Raw genomic sequence first — 21095 nt, 5'->3', positions numbered from 1 at the left:
GAGCTCCCCGTCCGCTGCTCTCTCCCCAGAGCCCGGGGTGTGCCTGGTGGAGGGCCGGGGCTGGCTGATTCCTGGTGGGTGAGCCACTGAAGCGCGTGCCGGGAGGGGCCTAGCCTCCTACCGGAGAGAGCCGGGTGCCGTAAGGAGCTCGGGGAGCCAGCCGCAGCGCACGGTGGAGGCTGCCCCGCGCCTGCCCAGCTCCAACAGAGGCCGTGGTCAGTTGGCTGCCGCCTCAGGTTGGGCGGCCGTCTCCGGAGGGACAGGGCTGTCCAGGGCAGGAGGCAGCAGATCCTGGAGGCGAGGTGGGCAGGTGACGGGGCGGGAGCCTTTCTGCAGTGAGGGCGTCATCCCTGACGCTGCCTGGTCTGGGCACAGCGGAGACTCTGGGGCCCATGGTGGCTGTCCGTTCCATGGAGAGGCTGCTGGACGTTGGCTGTGAGGCTGCGTTCACTTCACTGGAGAGAAGGGGGCTGGGACCCGGGTGGGCGGGCAGGCAGGAGAGGGCTTGCGCACGGTGTCGAGTCTTGGGCCAAAGTAAAGGGCCCCAGATGGGGACCTCGGGCCATGGAGGTGGGAGAGCTGGCCCAGGGGCTGGCCTCCACGGGGCCCGAGTCCAGTCCAGGCCTTGGAGCCCTGCGCCCCTGGGCACCCCGGGAAGTACCAGGAGTGTCAGTAGTATCCCCAGTAGTTAGACGTCTCCCTGAGTATTTGAGTATCGTGAAACAAATGGCAGAGGAAAAAATTGCCGCTTTTGTTCACGTAAAAAAACAGTTCCTGCCCTGGCTGATGTGGCTGAGTGGGTTGAGCGCCGGCCTGAGAACCAAAGGGTCGCCGGTTGGATTCCCAGCCGGGGCACAGGCCCGGGTTGTGGGCCAGGTCTCTGGTCGGGGACGCGAGAGGCCACCACACGCTGATGTTGCTCTTCCTCTCTCTCTCCCTCCCTGCCCCTCTCTAAAAATAGTAAGTGATTAAAAAAGCAGTTCCTTTCTCTCTCTTCCAGGTGGAACTGGTAAAATTAGAGGTGCAGGCTTCCCCGTGTCACGCCCGGCGGGGGATTGAGTCCGGGGCCCGGTCCTGGCCGGGAAGGCATGACAGATCAGTAGCTTCCTCCAAAGGCTGGGTGCGCACTCAGCAAGCAGTGCGGGGCCTGCCTGGATGGCCTTTCCTTTGGTGAGCCAGCATCGTCCGCCGAGGCTGTCTTGTGGGGTGCTCTGGAACGGGGGATGGGGGCAAGTTCTGACCCCCTTTATTTGCAGGTTAGATGGGACCCCAAGGAGGACGGACTGGCCGGCGTTACGGCTCGTTTCTGCAGCGTGTCACTCCTCGTCCCGCCCGGACAGAGACGCAGAGCGGCCTTGTCCGGGGTGCAGGGTCAGCGCGGGGCGGCACGTCACGGCTGCCGGCACACCCCTTCCGGGAATGAGGCAGCTGCGCAGCCGTGGGAAACACCAGGCCGGAGTCCACGCTGCGGGTTCTCAGGCCACCTGTGAGGGCCTGGGGAAGTGTCTCTTCCTCTCCGGACCCCAGTTTCCTTGTTTCAGAATGAGAGGTTCGGACTAGCTCTGTGCTTCTTAGCCTCTTGGAGTTCATTGAGACTCTGATCAAATGCCGTGGGCTTCTCTTCCTGGAAAGACGAGCACAGGTGGTTTGGCCAACCCTGCGGGAACCCCCTAAAACCCATGAGAGGAAACCCTGGACCTCTAAGCCCTGCCCCATCTGACTCTCCCCCCATCCACGTACCACCCACTGCACGGGGCCTTTGCACATGCTGCCCTGGCCCACAGTGCTCTTCGCCGCTTTGCTCGGTCACCTCGTGCTCATCCTCCCCGTCTTCCTCCCTGTGCTCATCCTCCCCCGACCTCCCAGGTTAGATTAGGGCACCCTGTAGACGGGCCACCCCATCCTGAACACTCATCAGCACTGGCCGCGGTGCAGACTGAGGAACCCCTCGTGCGTGGTACTGGCCTCGCCCTCGGCCGGGACACCCGAGACTGGTCTGGGGGCGTGCGGGCGAATCACAACAATGAACCCCGACCCCTGCTTCCGGAGACGCGCGGGGCGAGACGGGCCTTCGCCTTCGATGGTTTCCTCCAGGGCTGGGCGGGGAGGCCACTTCAAAGTGGCCTCTCTCTGGTCCCAGGAGACTGGCGGCCGGACTCTCAGCCCCCGTGCTCCGCCAGGCCTGACCCCCGGGCTCGTCGCTCCCCTTTGTTTACGCTCCGGAGCGGCTGGAACTCCCACTTGGAACGTTCCCACAGTGCTTGGCGCTTCCTCGTATTGTTTTATTTTCCTCGGGAGGGGAAGTGACCAACATCAGACTTTCCTCCCAGCAGGCACATTCCATGCACAAAGCCTGTGTCAGCCACTGGGCGCCCGCCGGAGAGCCCGCCCGTCTGCCCGCCTCGGGGCGGCTGTGCCCGTTCCAGGGATCGCTGGCCTTTCCCTCCCGCACCGTGACGTCCACGCCCATCTGCCTCGAGGAGAGCTGCACCTGGCGGGGCTCCCCGACCCGACCCCGGGGTCTTCCCGACCCAGTAGGGCCCAGTAGGGCCGGGTGGGAGGGGAGCAGTGTCTGTGAGCCGCTTCAGACTTCGGTCGCTGCCACATTGCCCCCCGGTTTGTGTCCCTTTCCGCGGTCAGGGCGGTATTGCCGTGGGACGGCGACTGTCGGGGAGATTGTATCTGAGCCGCACCCAGGGACTGAGCGGTTTGCCAGAATGTTGCAGTGGGTCGCACTGTGCTGTGGAACAAGTGATCCTTTGTGAGGGTCAAGAGTTGTCTTCATTGTATCTGAAGCTGGAGTTTACGTACAATAAAATTATACAAACAGCAACAGTGGCTGTTCTTTAAGAGTATCTGCTGTGTGCCAGCGCTTTTTAAACATCACGTTTAACCTCTGAACTGCCTGCTGAAGTAGGTGGCACAGGGCACCTTTACACGCATGGAAGAACCAGGTGCAGAGGGGTAGGGTCCATCCCAAGTTCCCAGCCAGGAAGGGCCCACGCAGACACCCACACCAGGCCAGCCGCCCTCCAAAGCCGGCACCTGCCCACTGCTTCGGCCTCCTCTGTCCACAGGGAAGTGGGTGGCAGGTTTCCTCGCCGAGGAGGAGAAGGCTGGGGCTGGGGCTGGGGCTGGCTCACTAACTACATATGTAGTCTTGACGTGCCCCCAGCCTCCCCCACCGGTAGGGTATGGGAGGGCTTGCAGTGCAGCCTGGCTAACTGGCGGTGAGGTGCGGTCTGACTGAACGCAGTACCTGCGTCCACAGCGTCCTCGAGCGTTTGTGCAAGACCATAAACACGCCGCGCTGGCCGTGCCGAGGGCGCCCTGCTGCTGGCGGCGCTTCCGTGCCGTCTCGCCCGGCAGAGCCCCGGCCTGTCTCCCTGGCGCGCAGGCTGGAGGTGGTCCCCTGCCTGGTTTCCCTGTGGGCACGGTCACCTCTGGGGATGCCCAGAGGCATTCCTCAGACCGGCTGTCCTGTCCACGTTCCCCAGCCCCTGCGTGTCTGAGTCTTTCTGGGAGCCGTGGTCACCTGGGAGCAGGTGGACCACAGGCCTCCCTCTCCAGGCCGCTCTCGCAGGGGCAGCTCCGGTCCACGCATGAGGCCCATCAGCGCACCCGTTGTTTGGGCCTCGGGCGCGTCTTCTCGCGGGAGCAGCTGGAACGCGGCGGCCCCCGGCGGAGGGATGGCAGACCGGCCGGGCCGGGCCCCGTTCCCGGCCGTGACCTGTGTCCTGTGTGTGCGCAGGCTCCCGGGGAACGGACCCGGACCCTGCTGCCGACCCCGGGGACTTCACAGGCTGGCGGGGGAAACGAGAGAGGTGCAGACGAAACACCGCGGCCGGGGAACTCCGCCTGGGCCGAGGGCGAGGATGTGGGCAGACCGGCCCACAGCCCCGGCTCTTCTGGGAACAAGGGTTATCTACGAGTTAGGAACTCGGGGTGACCATTCTTGGGGTGGGGGCCGCTGGGAGGTGTGTGTGGGGGGATTCTCATTTGTTCGTTTGTTTATTCCTTCGTCCACCCGTCGGTTTGTTCAGCGGACAGTTGCTAAGCACCTGCTGTGTGGGGGGTACCCTGCGAGGGCCACGCAGCCTCTGTGCGGAGCACTCGGGCCAGTCGTTTGCCGAATGTTCGTGACTACGGCTTCAGGCCAGGGAGGTGTTAGATGCGGTTTCGGAAGGGGGACCTTTTGGACCTATTGTGCTTTTGCAAGCATATCGAACTTCGTGTCTTATGGAAAAAGTGAGGTCAGATGTCCTATCTGGGGTTGAAAAGGTTGAAAGCTTGCTAAGGAAAATGGTTCCGGAATTGAGAAGGAAACTGACGTCACTGTGAACGTATGGAAAGGGTGGGGCGGTGAGCGGTGGGAGCGGGTGGGGCGCCGAGTCGGGATTGGGCGGTGGAGCAGCCGGGAGGTGTCAGGGCCCCTCTGGCGGGCTCAGGCCTTCGCTCCCTGCTGGTGGGCGGCTGCGTCTGATTGGAGGAAGGGGTGCCGCGTGAGGGCGGGGAGGGGGCGGTGGCCCTGACACTTCTGCGCCCTCCCCTGCCCCCTCCCTGGAGGCGTGGGATGGACTCGAGCTGTTGTTCGCTTTTCCGAGTTTGGAATCTGAGACGGTGGTCTTGAAACGTGGTTCCTGTATCGCAGATCGAAGGGTGAGGCCTGAGCACGTGCAGCGGTCTGGACGTGGCTTCGTTCGTGTTCACACACGGCCAAGGTCCTTTCCCGCTCCCTCGGGACAGGACGGCCGGCGCCGCCACAGCCGGGGCCCCGGGAGCCGCATGTAGCTGCGCACGGGCTCCCCAGGCAGAGCCCGGGTGGCGGCGGTGCCTCCCGACGCGGTCTCCCTGCTCCCGCGGGTCTGCGGGGCTTGTCGCCTCTAAGTTTCACTCCGGTTTCACAAGTCTGGTTTGCTCCCGTACCGTCCCATCCGCCTCCAGCAGAGGGGGCCCTGTGGTCGTGTGCCGGGGCTGCCCCGACGGGGCCGGAAACCTGCGCCTGAGCTAGTAACACGGTTTCACCGTCTGAGATCATAAAGATGTGGGCGGTGCCTGTCTACCGCGGGGTTCCCGAGCGTCGGGCATCGTGCTGAGCAGTTCGTGAACACTGTCTCTCGTGGGACTGGAACTACGTCCATGTAACAGAGGGAGCTGAGGCCGCAGTGCCCCGTCGGTGAAACAAGCAGTGGAGCCGGGACTTGAACCGGGAGTCTGGGCCCCGGCAGACCCACTCCGCGCGCTCCCAGGCGCTACTCACGAGTTCCAGTCTGAAAACCGGCCTCAGACTCTGGGTGCAGATCCGTGAAGACTGTCTCCCTGGGCAGTGTCTTCTTTTTTACCAAAAAAAAAAAAAAAAGTGTATGATTTTGTGCCCTTCTTTTGTCCCCGGACACCTGTTCAAAATTTTCTCCAGAAAAATGATTTATTTCCACGCTAGACTGGGAGATTGGAGCTTGAGGTTACAGACACTTGGCTGAGTCTGTCCTAAGTGGTTTTTCTTCTTTGGAAACTGAGGCGTACCTTGCATTTTTTTTTTAAAGATTTTACTTATTTATTTATTTATTTATTTATTTGGAGAGGGGAAGGAAGAGAGGAACAAAGGGTAAGAAACATCAGTGTGTGGTTACCTCTCACTCACCCCCTACTGGGGACCTGGCCTGCAACCCAGGCATGTGCCCTGACTGGGACTTGAACCAGCAACCCCTTGATTTGCAGGCCGGCACTCAGTCCACTGAGCCACACCAGCCGGGGCTGTAGCTTGCATTCTGCTGGACATTGCCTTCTCCTGGAAACACAGGACTGACGACCCCAGTTTGTTTTCTCTGACGGAACGTTTGTGTGATGGTGGCACCCTGGTCTGGGAGGGAGAACCTTCCACAGAAGGTGGGATGGTAGGGCCCGTGGGACGGCGTTTCTCCCAGGGCACACCCAGAACCGCCCGTCTCTCACTCCCAGCTCTCCGCTCCCTGCCTCCCCACTCCAGAAAAGCAGGACTGGAAGGTCTGGAAACAGCTCGTGCTCTGAGGCCGCCGCTGTGCCCGGGAGTAACAGTGTCCGAGGAAGGCTGAGGAAGGAGCTTCTTAATATAGACCATTACGGAGGCCCGCCGGCAGGGCGACACCAAGCCTTCTCTTCCCGTTTCCTCCCTGGAGGGGAGCGGGCTGGGGAGGCAGGAGGCAGAGCCCTGTGGGAGCACAATCCAGGTTCTCCTCCTAAGGGCCTGCCAGGGCTCGCTGCTGGGGGGCCGCGATGTCCCAGAGATGAACCCCCTCTCAGCTGGTGACGCGGTCCTTGCTCCGTGGCCGCAGAGCGCCCGGGCCCGGGAGGGCTCTGTGAGCCTCCAGCTTCAGGATGGGCAACGCAGTTGAAAAGCAGAAGCCCCTGAGCCGAAGCCGCCTGCGCCCCCGGAAGCAAGGTAACGTGGCCCTGGGCAGCGGCGCCAGCAGGAAGGCGGGAGGCAGCCGTCACTGGGCTGCTTCTGCCCAAAACCAGGGCACAGCCGCCAGGGAGACAACTCCAGGTCGGCGTAGTTTAAGGAAGAGCGACAGTGCTAAGGAACGGAGCAGTCGGATCTCAAGATGCTGGCGTGGCTCGGCGGGGAGCTCAGTGTCAGCTGGAGATTCTGTTCCGTGCGGCTTGTGTCTGTCGGCTGAAAAATTTTCTTTTAAAAAATGCCCCAAATATTTTGATATTCAGGAGTGTGAATTTTTTGTGACAAGACAGTATAGAGAATGTTATCAAGAGCTTTTAAATATATAGATCCTTTCTTCCGAGGCGTTCAGGGCACCTTCTGTGAAAAGTCTCACGTTTATGCATCCTGGCCACCCCGGATGTGGGTCACAGCTCCTGCTGACACCCAGTCTTTGTCCCTCGAGGGCTGTGCTGGCGCTGGCACCAGCACTGCAGCCGCAGCGGCGGCCAGTGGGGCCCCGAGCACCGCCGAGGTGCCCCTGGGACCGAGGGCCTGTCGGAGGCGTCCCAGGGCTGTCCGTGTCACCGTCGCCCCGAGTGTGACAGAGCGTCACACTGTCACACTCTGAGCGGCAGAGTGTCAGACTGTCGAGAGCGGTGCCCTCGGGACTCGATCAGGTCCTGGCTCTCACCTCCTCCCGCGGAGAGGAAGCGGCGGTAGCAGCGTTCCACCTGTCGCGGCGAGACAGTCGGGTCGCGGCCGCGTGCAGGTGTGCGCCGAGGTGCGGAAGATGTGAACCGGAGAGAGTGCGTGGGCGTGTTAACGGTGGCTGTCTTTTGTGGGTCGGGAAGGGATGCGTCGTTCACAGGGAGAAGCAGGTGGGACCCTCCCGCTTCAGTCTCTCTGACTGTGCGTCAGCTGTTCCTCGGCCCCTGAGCTCCGTTGACAAGGGACAGTTTTCCTGGCCCCTGGGCAGATCCCGGTTTGACTAGCACAGGGACAAGACGGTGGGGGAGGGGCGGTCCAGGAGATCTGAGCATGAACCGGGCAGTAGATGGTATTTGGAACTGCTGCTAATTTTGTGACAGGCAACAATGGTAACGAGTCTTGTAAGAGAATGTCTGTCTGTCTGTCTGTCTGTGTTTGAGAAATGAAACCCGGGTGCAGACGAGGATGGCACTGCACGGTGCCCTCCGGGGAGCCACTCTCGCCGGCCCGCTCACTGGGTGGGGGCATGCAGCCCCCCCTGCAGGGCCGCGGGGGCTGGCAGCCTGCCCCCGGACCACAGTGGCGGTGCTCCCCCAACTCCAAAGCGCCCCTTCTTAACAAGAGTTTAATCTGATTACCTACTTTCAGATTGCCTCTGCTTTTCCTTAAAAAATGTATGGGAGTTAAAACTTAAAATTTCCACTGCAAGCCGTCGACTTGCAGACACAAGTAGAGAAAGCGCTGTGTCTCCTTTTGTTTACCTGCGCTCGGTGATTTCCTTGAGAGCGGCTGCGGGACCACCGTTGATAGTCGGGGTGTCGGGGTCCGCAGGGAGTGGGTGTAAGAAGCGGAGTGGCTCTCTGCCTCTGGTTGCTGAGTCCCCTGGGTCCTGCTGCCCAGGAGCGCGCCCCGGCCCCTGTGGGGGTCCGCGTGGGCGGGCGCGTCTGTCTCCCGGGGCAGAGGCCAGGGACCCGCAGGAGCGCGGCTGCGAGGGTCCTGCACAGCTGTGTGTCGTCGCTGAGGGTCGGCTGTGTTTCAGAACCTGGCTTTAATGCGGTGTGTGGGGCCCAGATTCAGTGACTCCCAAGCACCACCCTGACCCTGACCCTGACCGTGAGTGCACTTTCCTCAGGCCGTGCTCTGCACAGTGGGGTGAGCTCCGTGGATGCCCAATGGCCCCAGGGCCAGCAGCCCAGTGTCAGGGTCTGCTCTAGAGGCAAGTGAGCACGTGCGTTCGCTGCGGGCAGCCGGGACAGCCCCCGACGTCCGTCCAGCCTGTCTGTGGCCCTGGGACGGCAGAGCCGGGCGGTGGTGATCAGGATGGTCCAGCCGAGAGCACATCAGGAAGGGAAACTTCAAGGAAATTATCGTCTGCCCTTGAGGTCATCTGCTCTTCTGTCTCTGGGTCATGCCCTTGGAAAGGGGAAAACTGCAGTGACAGAATACTGGTTGCAAATACTGTTGCAGAAACATGGATCTCACTGCCCCTGCCTGCTGGCACCTAAAGAGCGTTTATACTCTGGGAAGCAAAGCCTCTCCCGTGACTTCGAACAGTGCGGGGTGCGCCCCTCTGAGGGGCCCCCCGCCTGACTCCTCCGGTCCCCGTTTTCCCGATAGCTCTCAGACCCCGAGCGTGAGAAAGCAGGCTGCCCCGTTTGGTATCCACAGTAACAGTGCCGCGCTGGGTGACGGTGTGAGTCCTGGTGCCACCCGAGTGCGTCCCAGCAGCCCCCACAGGAGAGACGGGACACGGTGGGAGGGGCAGGCAGTGGCTCCCGCCAGCCCGAGCTCTGCCCCCACTTGCCGTCTGACCTCGAACAGCCGAACTTCGTGATCCCGAATCTCCTCGTCCCCTCGCTGCCCTTGTCCCCAGTGGCCTTCTCCACGTGGGAGGGAGCCTCTGGGTTCCCGCACGGCCCTCATGCCACAGGGATCGGCCCTCCGTTTACCCGTTTGCCCCCCACCCGCCCCCGCCCCGTCGGAAGCCTCCCGGGGGCTCCCTGTCAGGACCGCTGTCCCGTCCTCCACACCAGCACAGCCGCGTGCGCACGGGGCTGCGTGTTACCGTGGCGCAAATGGGGCCCGGGCCTGGGGGCGCTCAGCAGCGGTGGTTGTGGGGGCTGGAAGCGTTCCCTCCTGCTCTGCCTCTCTCCGCCTGAGGCCGTGGGGCCGTGAGAACAGGCGCGGCTCCCCCGCCCCCTGCGACGCTGGGTTTACGGGCATGAGCTCTCTGACCCCACTGCAGGAGATGGGTCCACAGAAGGCGCTCACTTAGTCCGCACTTAGTTCTTGATCCGTTAAAGCAGACGCCTCAGAAGACACTCTCGACGCTTCTGTTTCTTTTCAGAAATAGTCGAAGGGCTGCTCACGGTGGTCACACTGGCTTTGGGGCGCGCAGCGCAGGCGGGGCGTTGCCGTGGGAACTACAGGCCACCGCAGCGACTGAGAACCGAATCCTTATCTCCTGCAGAAATCCCGGCAGCCCGGGGCCACCCCGGCCTGCCAAGTGGGAACGTGAGCGATTTGCATGTTTGTGCACGGTCGGGTGTGAGGACCCAATTAACACCCTCCCGGGGGAGGCGCTGGCGGTGGAAAGTGTGTCTCCGGGGCGAGGCGGGGCTGGCTGCGCCGCGGAAGCGCCCCGGGGTGCGGGCCGCGGAGGATTTGCATGCCTCCCACGGGCTCCTTTGTTCCTGCGCTGTGGGGAGGTGGGGGTGGGCAGGGGTGGGGGGGGGGGTGGAGTGTGTCTGGGTCCCAGTCCCAGCGGTGCAGTGCGGTGGTGGGGTGCGGTGCGTGGACTTGCCCCTGCAGGCCCGGCGGTGGGGAGGCCTCTGGGGCTGCCGCGCACCGAGTCAGCGGCATGATGGCTCTCCAGCCCACACTGCCGCCGGCCCCCACCAGCCGTGTTCTGGTCTGTGCTCCGCTGCTTTGGGGCCTCGGCCGTGTGCGGTGAGGGGCCCCCCGGGCAGCACTCCAGGAAGCAAGCGCGAGGGCTGGGCGCTGGGCTCCGGCCACACGCTTGGGGCCTTCGAGCCGGGCGAGGCCAGACCCGGCTTCCCGCTGGCAGCCCGTTTCCAGTCCGTTCCTGGTGTTAACGGTGACGCCCACCTCAGAGGACCGGGGTGAGAATTATGGGAGGTGATTTATGTGAAGGGGCCGGAGCGTCTAACCACCACACAGCAAGCATTCCGCGAGTGATAGTGATTCTCATCATACGTGCGCATCAGAGAGAGCCCTGGGCTAGCGGGGTCCCGGGACGCGGTCACGGGCAGGGCTCCGTCCCAGTCCCAGCCGTGTGCCTTCGCCGGGTTTCTGTCTCTCAGTTGAAAGGACCACCTGCCAGATGACCTCAGAGGCGCCTTTGCAGGCTGTGCCTCGGTGACCCCGGCTCTGGCCACTGTCGCTCACGTCTGCCAGCTGCCCGGGTGTTCGGTGTCCGCAGACGGCATCGGTTCTGCCGAGTGCCGTGGTCACAGGGGCCTTTCCTGGCGGATTCCTTTGGAAGTGGTGGTTACGGGAGCAGACACGGTCGAGCTCCCCCTGCCCCCCCCCCCACCGCCACCGGTAGCACGAGGGTCGAACCCGCCCGACAGCTCGAGGGTCGAACCCGCCCGACAGCCGCTTTCCCATCCGGAGCACACGGGGCTGCACCGGTGCGTCCTGTCCTGACCGTGCAGTGGGGGGAGCACGGCCTCAGGAGCCTGGGTGGCCGCGAGCATCTTTGCTCCTGCTTTCCAGTTGGCTGGTCTCGGGCCAGCCACTGAATTCTGGGCCTCAGTTTCCTCATCTGTAAATGGGGTCTCATGGGGCCACGTAAAGAGCTCAGAATAGTGCCGTGTATAAAGTACGTGTTTAGTAAGTGCTTTTTATTGTTGTTACTTGTAGGTTGAACACACAGAGAAATTACATTTTATTTTAGTGGAAACAAATGTTGCATTATGAAAGAAAAAATTGGAAAATTCTGACAAAATGCTAAGAAAATGCATGTTGAGTGTCTGAATCTAAAAGCCCCGGAACCGAGTGAGCAGAAGTGCCAGCCGTGGGTGCTCATCCCCCCCAGAGCGCTGCCCGTGTGCGCGTGTCTGCCGCGGACCTGGAGCCCCGGGCAGGTCGTGTCCCCTCTGGTTCCGCGCCGCCCTGCGGTCCTCGGAGCCGCCGCAGGGACCGCGGCCGCCCCTCTGGTGGGTGCTCAGTAACGCAGCCACTGCCCCGCTGCTGGGCACGGAGTCGTTCTCCCGTTCTGCCGTCGTGGTGAAGGCGAGAGCACGCAGCTTCACGCATGCGTCCTTGTGACTCCTCCGAGCGGTGTCCTTAGGGTGCGCCCCCAGGGCCGGGTCCCCAGCCCAGGCGCACGGGCAGAGCTTCGGGGCGCCGGCTGTGCGGCTCTCCTGGAGCGCCGTCGCAGCGCGGGGTGTCGTCGTTGTGAAGTTGTTTCTCCTGTGCAACGTGAGCTGTGTTTGTTAACCCTGCAGCGACGATTTGGATGGCACGGGGCTCGGAGAAAGGTCGTGGGGAGTTCAGGAGCCATTATCAGCGCTAGGAATCTGCTTTCGCTTCAGAGTGTTTTTCTCACAGTCCTCTGCGTTGGGCTTGGCTCCGTCTCGTTCGAGGGCAGAGTTGCACAGAGGAGAGGCGCGAGACCTCCTCATTGGAGGGTCCCCCTTTCCCACCACAGCTTCTGTCCTCTGCCTCCCAGGGGGCAGGGACGATCCAGCACTTTCCTTTTCCCGCACGAGGGGGACAGAGGGAGCCCGGAGGCGTCACCGACGTCGGTGGTGTGACACTCGCTGTCGGCAGTGCGACTGCTGACCCGGCTCCGCCTCCCCGCGGCGTCTGTGGGGGGCCGACGCGTCACCCTTCCCCCCACTTCTCGTGCGTGAAAGCGGGCACCGCCTCTGTTGTCACCAGAATAGATGCCCTGTAAGCTGTGAGACGGCTCACGGCAAGGGGGGTCGAGCAGACGGGTCAGAGCGCCGGGCGCCGCAGAGACCGTCACGGACACCGGCGAGGTCCGCGCCCGGTCACCGGTGAGGTTCACAGCCGCGTGTGGGTGTGACCAGGAGTAGGCTTCAGGGGAAGAGAAGTTTCCAAAGCAGAGGTTATTCAATATGCTCATGGAATCACAGTCTTGAGCTAGAAGGGCACAGTAAAAATCTTTTTAAATCATTCCCTGACTTCACCAATGAAGAAACCCAGGCTTAGAAAAGTACAGTGACCTGCCTCAAGTCCCACAGGCAGTTTGTGACGTGGCGTCGGTCTCGGCAGTGGGGCGGGGAAGTAACAAGGACGCGGTGAGGTGTGTGACGCTGATATAAAACAGTGCGACACACTGTGTGTGTCGTGATTGTAGGTTTTATACGTGTGTATGCATGTTACAGAATGTATGTTCAGCGTACTGTGTGTGCAGCACATCATATGTTACACGTAGCCATCACAGGGCACGGTACGGTGCTCTGTGTGATAATCACACAGTACCGAGGTCCGTCGTGGGCTCCCCCAGGTTGGGTTTTGTTCAGCGAAAGCTCGGCAGTAGGGCGTGGAAGCCGTAAGCGTGAAGGAATGTTTCTCATGAGACGCGCGGGGCACCGCGCTGGGCGTGGGTAGGAAAGGGGAAGGAAACGTCACTCGGTCATCAGATGTTTCCAGATTTAGAACAATGTCTGCGCCTCGCCCCGGCCCCGGGACGTCTCGCCCCGGGAACGCGCATCAGACGCACCCCTGCGCCCCGCCGTTCCCGTCGCCGCCGCACGGAGGGGGTCACTGTTGTGTAAGACAGCAGCAGCGGCCAGTGGCCGCTGTCGATGCCATTACCTTTCAGTGATTGCTCTCTCGGGGCGCTTGATTTCGGAAGTCGCTTCGTGCGAAATACCCAGGTAACCGTGTCTGGAAACCGTGCGGGCCACGGTCGAGGCACTTGCCCCGGGACGGTCCGTCCGTGTCAGCAGCCGGCAGACTCCTTAAAGCGCCAGACGGTGAGTACCGTCGGTCTCTCGGGGCCGAGAGGCAAAGCCAAGACTGTCGTGTAGGTGTGTGTGTAACCGGCTGACACGAAACCACGGAAAACTGTTTGCTCGCAAGCGGCGCGCAGGCGGCCGGCACGCGCTACCAGGAGGCTGGCGGCGTTTGGTCTGCGGGCAGAATAGGTCCGCCAGCCCCCGATCTACACGGCCCTCCTGGTTCGGGCGCGCTCCGCTGGCACCGCGGCTGCTCTGGAACTCAGCAGCCAGTCGCTTACCAGCTACCAAAGACGCCGTCACGCTCGCAGGCAGAGGGGGACTTACAGATCATTGTCGTCCAGCCGCCCCCTTTCTGTGGCTGAGGTGCCCTAGCTGAGCCCTCTGGTTCCTGGCCCTCCGCACGCACAATCAGGCTCTTATCTGTGCGCACGGCTCCTCTGGCCCCGCAGCAATGAGAAGAGAGGTGGTGGGAGGGTTGCAGAGCCTGGTGCTGTGGAGCGCAGGGGCCTCGCGCAGCCTGCCTGTGCCATGAAAGCTCGGTCGTCATTCGTTCGTCGACAGATGGATGCTCGCTCACTCGAGAAACATTTGCCGACAGGGTCCCATGGCACAGCCGTCGGGGTGCTCAGGCCAGAACATGGCAGTCGTCCCCCCTCTCTTCCTCTCACGCCCCGCTCACAGCCCCTCGGCACCCCCCGCCGGCTCTGCCTGCCTGCGCACTCCTGACGGCCACCTGCTGGCCTCCACGTGATCTGCTGCCGCTGACCTCATTTCCCAGCGGCCCCCCGGGTCTCCTCCTCTGCAGCCACCCTGGCCTCCTGGCTGTTCTGGGCACGGGAGACCACCTAATGGAAAACAAGGGTATCTCCAGCCCCCAGTTTATAACGTGTGTATAACCAAGTGAACACGTGGTGTGTCGGTGACAGGCATCGTGTAGAGGAGAGGCGGGCAGGGGTGGGCGGTCCAGGGCGGGGCGGGGGTGGGAAGAGGGGCGCCCAGCGGCGAGGGGTTGGAGGCGAGTGCTGCAGCTGTCTGAGCAGGGATGCCCCGGAGGGACTGGCTGGTCTGAGGCCTATGGTGGGAAGACAAGCCCCCCCAGTCCTCGGCGACTCCAAACAAGAGCAGTCATTCAGCTCCTGCTTCTGCAGGTGGCGGTCTGGGCTGCGGTCCCTCGTGTGCCTGCAGCCAGCTGCCGGGGGGTCTCGCCCCCCGGCCTCCAGCAGGCTGGCCCGGGGCCCTCCTGGCAGCTGGCGGCCTTCCTGGAGAGTGCGGCACGCAAGGCCGTCCGAGTCCCGGGGTTCGCGCTGACAGTGCGTCACCTTTACCTCCTCCCGCCGGTGAGAGCAGCCCCCACGCCAGCCCAGACCCCAGGAGGTGCCTGAAGCCCCCGGCGAGGAGACGCGGATCCCAGGAAGGGGTGGCCGTGGCCGTCCTTGCAGACACTGCGCTGCAGCTGTCCAGGAGCCGAGCGGCCCGCGCCTGGCCCTCGCAGGGGCTCTGTCTGGGGGGCGGTCCCTGCTCCACCTCTGCACAGACGCGCTCAGTGAGGGTCCCGTGACCTGCTCCAGGTCACATAGCCAGTGAGCGGCAGGGTTGGGACCCAAACCCTGGTGTCTCTGACGTCCGGGTTCCTCCCTCTGTCCTCCCCCCAGCAGTGCCGGTCCACGGTCCACGAGAGCAGACCAGAGCGTCGGCTCCTCTCCTCTCCTGTCAGCCGAGGGGGTCACGGTTCCAGAGACGACACCTCGTCGTCAGAATGGGCCCGGGGCGAGGTTACCCTGGGTGGCTGGCGTGTTCTGTCTGTACCAGAACCCCACTGAGCCCCGGAGCTGTGCGTAGTGGGGGCCGCCCTGGGCCAGCGGACGCCCCTGCTCCCCGAGGCAGCCGGTCCGGAGAGTCGCCCCCGTCCGCAGGGCCGCCCCAAGCCACTCTCGCCTCCAGGCCTCTGACTTCCTGCGTCTGCCCGTGCCGCCGCCTCTCGCTTTCTGGTCCTGGCGTGGGACACCCAGCCTCCAGTCCAGGCGAGCCCACCCTGCTGCGCTGCTCCCCTCCCTCGAGCCCTGCTGTGTGACCAACACCTGTCTCCTCTGCCGGCTGCGCTTCCAGCTTCCCGAGAGCGGAGCCTGGAAAGCAGGCAGCAGCGTTAGCCCCGGGGAACTCGGGCCCTGCCGCCGCTCGTGTGGTCCTGGGCACGCCGCTGCAGCGACCCCTCGGCACACACGGTCTGCTCGTGTCCACACGGGAGACCTGGCCTAGAGCCCAGTGCGGTGGCCGCGAGTGCCTGGCAGGGGCAGCGCCCACTGCGGTTCAGCTGGACCGTCACTGTGGACAACCCACGTGTTGTCCCGAGTGTGTCACTGGGTCGTGCGTCTCAGAGTTCCTTATGCTTTGAGGACGGCTCCCTGCAGGGCGAGTCCTTGCAGTGTCGCCTGCTCACGTGGCCAACCTCTCCCAGGGCGCTGCTCACCGGGGGTTAGTTCCGAAGTCAGGGCAGAAGCGTCGCGTGCAGTCAGAGTGACCCTTGGCACCTCCAGTCGCCTGTGATAAACGGTCTGTGTCAGGGGACGTCCGGCGTCTTCTGTGGGGAGCCGTGCAGTGAACGCGTGCCCCTCGGGGTCGCCCGGGGGGCTTCGCTGCCCCTCGGCTCTGCCCACGGGGCCTCCTGTGCTCACTGGCTCACCCACGGGCAGCCGGCCGTTGACCTGTGTCACGTGGCCTGCGGCCTGTGGCCCGTCTTGGCACAGTGAGCCGGGCCGACTGGTTCTGGCCCAGGAGTTTGAGCCGGGACGCAGAGAAACCGTCCGGTCCCTGATGGGCACGGGAGCTGAAGAGTCGTGCAGGATGAGAGGCAGGCGGCCACGATGTGCCTCAGACTATGGGGGAGCAGTAACTCGGAAGAAGCGTGTTCATGCGTCAATTTAACACATTCTGGTGGCTTTGGTCGCGGGGGTCACAGTCTCCACCCTCGGGGACGTGCACTTCCGGTGGGAAAACAGACGACGCGCCCTACGGCGAGTGCGCTGTGATGGGTGCGAGGAGGTGCTAGGCGCTGTGGGAGGAAGAACAGGGGCGGCGGGGGCTCCGGGCATGAAGGGTCGGATTGCAGGGTGAAGCAGGGCATGCGGGGTGGGGGTCTCCCTGGGAAGGCGGGATTCACGTCAAGTCTAGGGGGAGGTGAGGGCACTGGCCAGGCAGCTCTCTGAGCCACGAGCATCTCGGGGCGGAGTGTTCAAAGAGTAGTGGGGGGGCTGGCGTGAGGGGGACAGGGGCAGCAGGTCCTGTCGGGCCTTGGGGACCGCTGCAAGGGCCGGGGCTCTGCCATGAGAGAGGCGGGTAGGTGCTGTCGCAGAGTGTGGAGCAGAGCAGGGCGACCACCTGACTTCAAAGTGACTGGGGCCTCTCCGCTGTGTGCTCGGGAGTCGGGGCGCCTGGGCAAAGGTGGGGTGTACTTGGGAGGCCTGCAGCCCAGGGAGGGGCAGCGCGGACTCCGGGAAGTGGTCGGCCCCAGCGACTGGAGCCCACAGGGTCTCCTGACTGCCTGGGTGAGGGTCGTAGGAGAAACAGAGGAGTCAGAGCTGTGAGGGTGGGGCTGCCCTCAGCTCAGGTGGGGCTGGCGGTCGGGGAGGCCAGGCTCCGTTACACGTGCCTGTCATGTTCAAGGGGAGATGCCGAGTGGATGGTTCGGTGCTCTGAGTCTTAAAAGGAGAGGGGCCTGGGCTGGAGGTGTGAGTCTGGGGTCTCCGTGGGAGCACCCGTGAAGGCGGGACGAGGGGCGGGCTCCCTGGGGAGTGGCCTCCGTGGGCAGTGTGGCTCGGGGAACGCCTCCCTCCCAGCCCTGCCACTGCCGCTCCTTTGCTCTCCTTGGGCTCCCCGGAGTCTCCTTGCGTTCTCCCTTCCCCTAGACCTTCTCCATCCGGACGTGTTGCAGTGGGTTTCTGTTGCTTGATACCAGAGGAGCTGTGGCTGAAATGGTGGCATCAGCCCTGGCCAGTGTGGCTCAGTCCGCTGGGCGTCATCCCACAAAGCAGAGGGTCTCCGGTTCGATTCCCAGTCAGGGCAGGTGCCTGAGTTGTGGGGCCTGGTTACCAGGTGGGGGCGTGTGAGAGGCCACCAATCCGTGTTTCTCTCCCACATCCATGTGTCTCTCCCTCTCTTTCCCCAGCCCTTCCCCAATAGATATCCAGATAGATAGATAGATAGATGGATAGATGGATAGACAGAATGAATCTGTAAAAAATGGTGGTGTCATTCCACTTCACGGTTTGGAATTAGGTTCAGGGGTTAAGCTTGATGGAGGTCATATACGTACCCAGTGGCCCTGCCGGCTCCAGAGCGTGTGCGTCCCGGTGTCCTTCCGAGCTGTGTGTGGCATGTGTGCTGTGGGTGGTCATCAGTGTGGTGTGAGCGGGTTAAACTGTCCCGTGCAGACTGGGGCTGGGGCGAGGCACCCAGACCGAGACGCTCACTGGCTGAATTCTGACTCCCAGGAGCCCGGTGCAGAGAAAAGGGCTGGCGTGTTGGGTGGGGAGTTCCCTGATTAGTTTTTCAAGTTTTTTCTGTCGGTGAACGCCCCAGCACCTCTGTGTGGCAGATACTGTCAGGCACAGGTTTTGCAAACCTGAGCCCTCCTCTGAGCCGCGGAACACAGGGCTGTTTCAGGGGCTGCTCTCTGAGGCCACCCAGGGGTGGCCCGAGCTGGAGTCGTTCAGACGCACAGGGGCGAGGCGGTTCTTACACCCGCTGGGCTGAGGGTCTCAGGCTTCATTCTCTCCCGTCGCCGTCGCCGTCCTCATTGAGAAAGGCAGAAACCCAATCAGCCCCCAGGTGGCCACGAGATTACCCGCTGATAAGGACCCTGGAGATCAGAGCCCTGGCGGGAAGGGGCGGGCCCAGTCGGGCTGACCTGCTGCGGGGAGGGGCCTGTGCAGGGGACGGGGGGGGGGGGGGGGGGGGGGGGGGGGGGGGGGCTCTGTCCGGCTGAGGAGATGACCTGGGAGGCCTGAGGTGGCAGGCGTGTGGGGGCATGGGGGTGACGGATGTCATGTGCCTGTCCTGTCAAATCCCCGAGCTCCAGAGCACTGACAAGCAGCACAGTTCTTTGGTCGGTGAGATGGACGGGACCCGGGGGAGCAGGATGTGACGCAGGTCAAGGGTGACAGCGGGTCCCTGCATGCGTCATAGGTGGTCACCGGGTCACCATCCACCGAGATAAGAGGTACAGGGGGGAGCCTGTTGTTTATCTGGTTTACACATTAACAGTGGATTATGGTTCTTTTAGGGTTTTTTCTATTTTTATTAACCACAGAAATCAAAACCGTTGATTGCTGGTGTTTGCAAACTTAGAGTAATTGAGTTCTCCCTGAAGTTCTTAGCCAGTGGGGCTGGGGACTTGCACAAGGAGTAGCTTAGAGGGACAGGGTTCCATGGCCATCTTGGGAGGGCCTCTTCCCTCTGCCTGGTTGGTGTGACACCGCGACCTCCAGCGGCCACGGGGACCCGGCCGGCTGTGGCTCATTTTTATTCCTTCTCGTGGGGAACTGGGCTCCTGATGAGATTGTCCCCTTCAGGAGGTCCCCGGAAGCCTCCCTCTGCTGGTGGCTCCCACGGCTTCCTGAAGCCCCGGGGGGCTGGGTGTGCCCACGTGGGCGGCCGGCACCTGCCTCGGGCAGCCACACCAGGATGCTGCCGCCCGGCAACCTGGACCTGCACGGATGGGGCATCGGGGTGACCGGCTGATTTCCCGTGTGCGTGAGAACTGGTGCCCTTGGGCACGGGGGTGGGGGGCGCCGCGGTGGGCGGCATGGAGGAGAGAGGACGGGGTCTCCACCATGGCCGGACGTGGGTGCCCCCTAGTTTAAACTCACCGTCCCTGGCACCGACCCAGGGTCTGGGCGAGCCCCCGGTTCTCGAGAGGACCCCGGGAAGCTGGCCGTGCAACGGCTGCAGTCCTCCCACGCGTCTTCCCTTACTTCTTCCCCTCAAGAGAGGGCTGAGAACCCGTCAACCCTCAAGGCGTCTTTCAAGGGGCATTGAAAGGACACGTTGAGAAGAACAGGCTCGCGGGGAGGGCCAACGAGGGGTCACTGTGCGGGTGGCTCACTGGACACTCCGAAACGAGAGGGTGCTCATGGAATCCGCCATCCAGTCTTGCTTTCTCGCGTTTCCCACTATTATTGAGGAGCTCCAGTTCGGTTTAGCATAAGTGATACTATCGGTGATTTTATTACCTTTGTATGGTTTGAGTCCCAACAGTTGAAGGGTTCGCTTTACTCAGTGTTTCCTGTTCACCAGATGCCACTCACAGTGTGCCGCCTGAGCAACTCCAGTGCCACCCTGCAGGAAGCATAGTGAGCGCGTCTGGGCCGAGCGGGCCTGTGGGGAAGCCTCTTTCACTTCGTTCGACAAGTGTGTGTGCGTGTTCGAGAGGGCTTTCTGTGGGTGCGCCCAGCACGGCGAGGCCCTGGGGACGCGCAGAGAGTGGCACAGAGAGTGACACGTGCCTCTCACTGCCCGGGGAAGGCCCACCGTGCAGAGGGCGGCCGTGCACAGTGGGCTCCCTGGCTTGGCTACCCGGCCCAGGGGTTGGGGACAGCCCCTGCGTGCGGACAGGCCCGAGGCTCCCTTCCGCCCAGTGGGACACGGCAGAGGCGCTGAAGCTCCGGCGAAGGAAGCGGCGCCCGCGTCCGGGGGCCCAGGGCAGCTGCCAGCCGACAGTCAGCAAGGCGCTGGGGCCCTTCTCTGCAGCCGCGGGGACATCGGTTCTGCCGGCTGCGGGAGGGCACTCGGCCACAGGCCTAGCCATGGGCCGGCCTCCACGTGGGACCCACCCACACCCCGGCCCCAGGGGCTGCGACACAGTCGGTGTGGGTGTCCTCGTCACGCCGCAGTGGAGGGCCAGCGCGAAGCCTGAGGGCTCGCACCGTGTTTGTGGGCCCGTGTCGCTGCTGTGAAAGTCCGCGCCGGCCCAGGGGTCTGCAGCGGGTTCCGCCCCTGCAGGCGTCCGTCACTTGTCGGCGCGCTCGGCAGAGCCGGGGCGGGGGGCGGGGAGCGGGGCTTGGCCGAGAGCCTCGTGTCAGCGCCACCTGGAGCAAAGTCGATGGCCGCCTGCGGCAGCATCACCGGCCCCCTCTCCCCAGGAGCCACTCAGTGAAGGCCGGGAAGGGGCCGCTGCGGAGGACACCCACCCCCGAGTGACTCGGAGAACGCCTGTGAGCAGCACAGAAACCAAGAATGCGTGCGTGTGGCCCCCTGCTCTTCGCAAGTCACACCGGAGCGCTCGGGAGGGCCTGTCCTCCGACAGGGCAGCGCGTGTCCGGGTCTGCGTCTGCGTGCTCTGTGCTTGCCCCTGACTCGCTGGGCTGCTGCTGAGAACGTCGCTTGTGCCCATCCGTGCCTGAGCGGAGGCGCCGGCAGGGGGCGGGGCCCGTCTGACGTAGTGGCGTAGTAACGTGTGTGCAAGCTCCCTTCTGGGTGAATCTGAGTCTCCTCGGCTCGGTAGCGGTGGGGCCCTGGCTGTGGGCGGCCACAGCCCTGTCCCTGCCTGCTGACCGCAGGACGTGCCCCCTCGTTCCCTTCTGCCTGCCTGGCCTCGGCTTCCCGGGTCCCGGGCTTCCAGAGACTTCTCTGGCCCGCCCTGTGTGCAGAGGCCTGTGCACCCCCCTGCCCCTGACGAGGTCCCCGTGTTGGCTGGGGGCCGCCTTGGTGGTGAGGCAACGCCCTTGTTCACCACGCTTCTCTGTGCTGCGTCTCCCGGTGGGAGGGAGTCCGTGGCTTTTTCTTTAATTCTTTTTTTTTTTAAGATTTATGTGTTTATTTATAGACAGAGGGGAAGGAAGGAAGGAAGAAAGGGAGGGAGAGAAACATCAATGTGTGGTTGCCTCTTGTGCGCCCCCTACTGGGGACCTGGCCCGAAACCCAGGCATGTGCCCTGGCTGGGAATCGAACCAACGATGCTTTGGTTCACAGGCCGGCGCTCAGTCCTCTGAGCCGCACCAGCCAGGGCCGTCCGAGGCTTT

The 21095-nt window shown here is 63.4% G+C and overlaps 1 protein-coding gene and 1 long non-coding RNA gene across 5 annotated transcripts in view; one reads left to right on the top strand and one right to left on the bottom strand.

The window, feature by feature from the left end:
• The window catches only part of RAPGEF1 (Rap guanine nucleotide exchange factor 1), a 121278-nt gene that overhangs the window by 15725 nt on the left and 84458 nt on the right, over positions 1-21095 (top strand). The gene's annotated exons all lie outside the window — the stretch shown is intronic.
• On the bottom strand, positions 9477-15891 carry LOC118499834. The gene is made up of 3 exons (XR_004902384.1): positions 15735-15891; positions 14893-14896; positions 9477-9487 (listed from the first exon to the last, which is right to left on the bottom strand). It is a non-coding gene; the product is annotated as an uncharacterized LOC118499834 (long non-coding RNA).

This window comes from Phyllostomus discolor, chromosome 3, assembly GCF_004126475.2.
Source record: "Phyllostomus discolor isolate MPI-MPIP mPhyDis1 chromosome 3, mPhyDis1.pri.v3, whole genome shotgun sequence".
NCBI classification, from domain to species: domain Eukaryota; kingdom Metazoa; phylum Chordata; class Mammalia; order Chiroptera; family Phyllostomidae; genus Phyllostomus; species Phyllostomus discolor.
The sequence above is the reverse complement of the archived record's forward strand: the minus strand, read 5'-3'. Positions and strand labels throughout refer to the sequence as shown.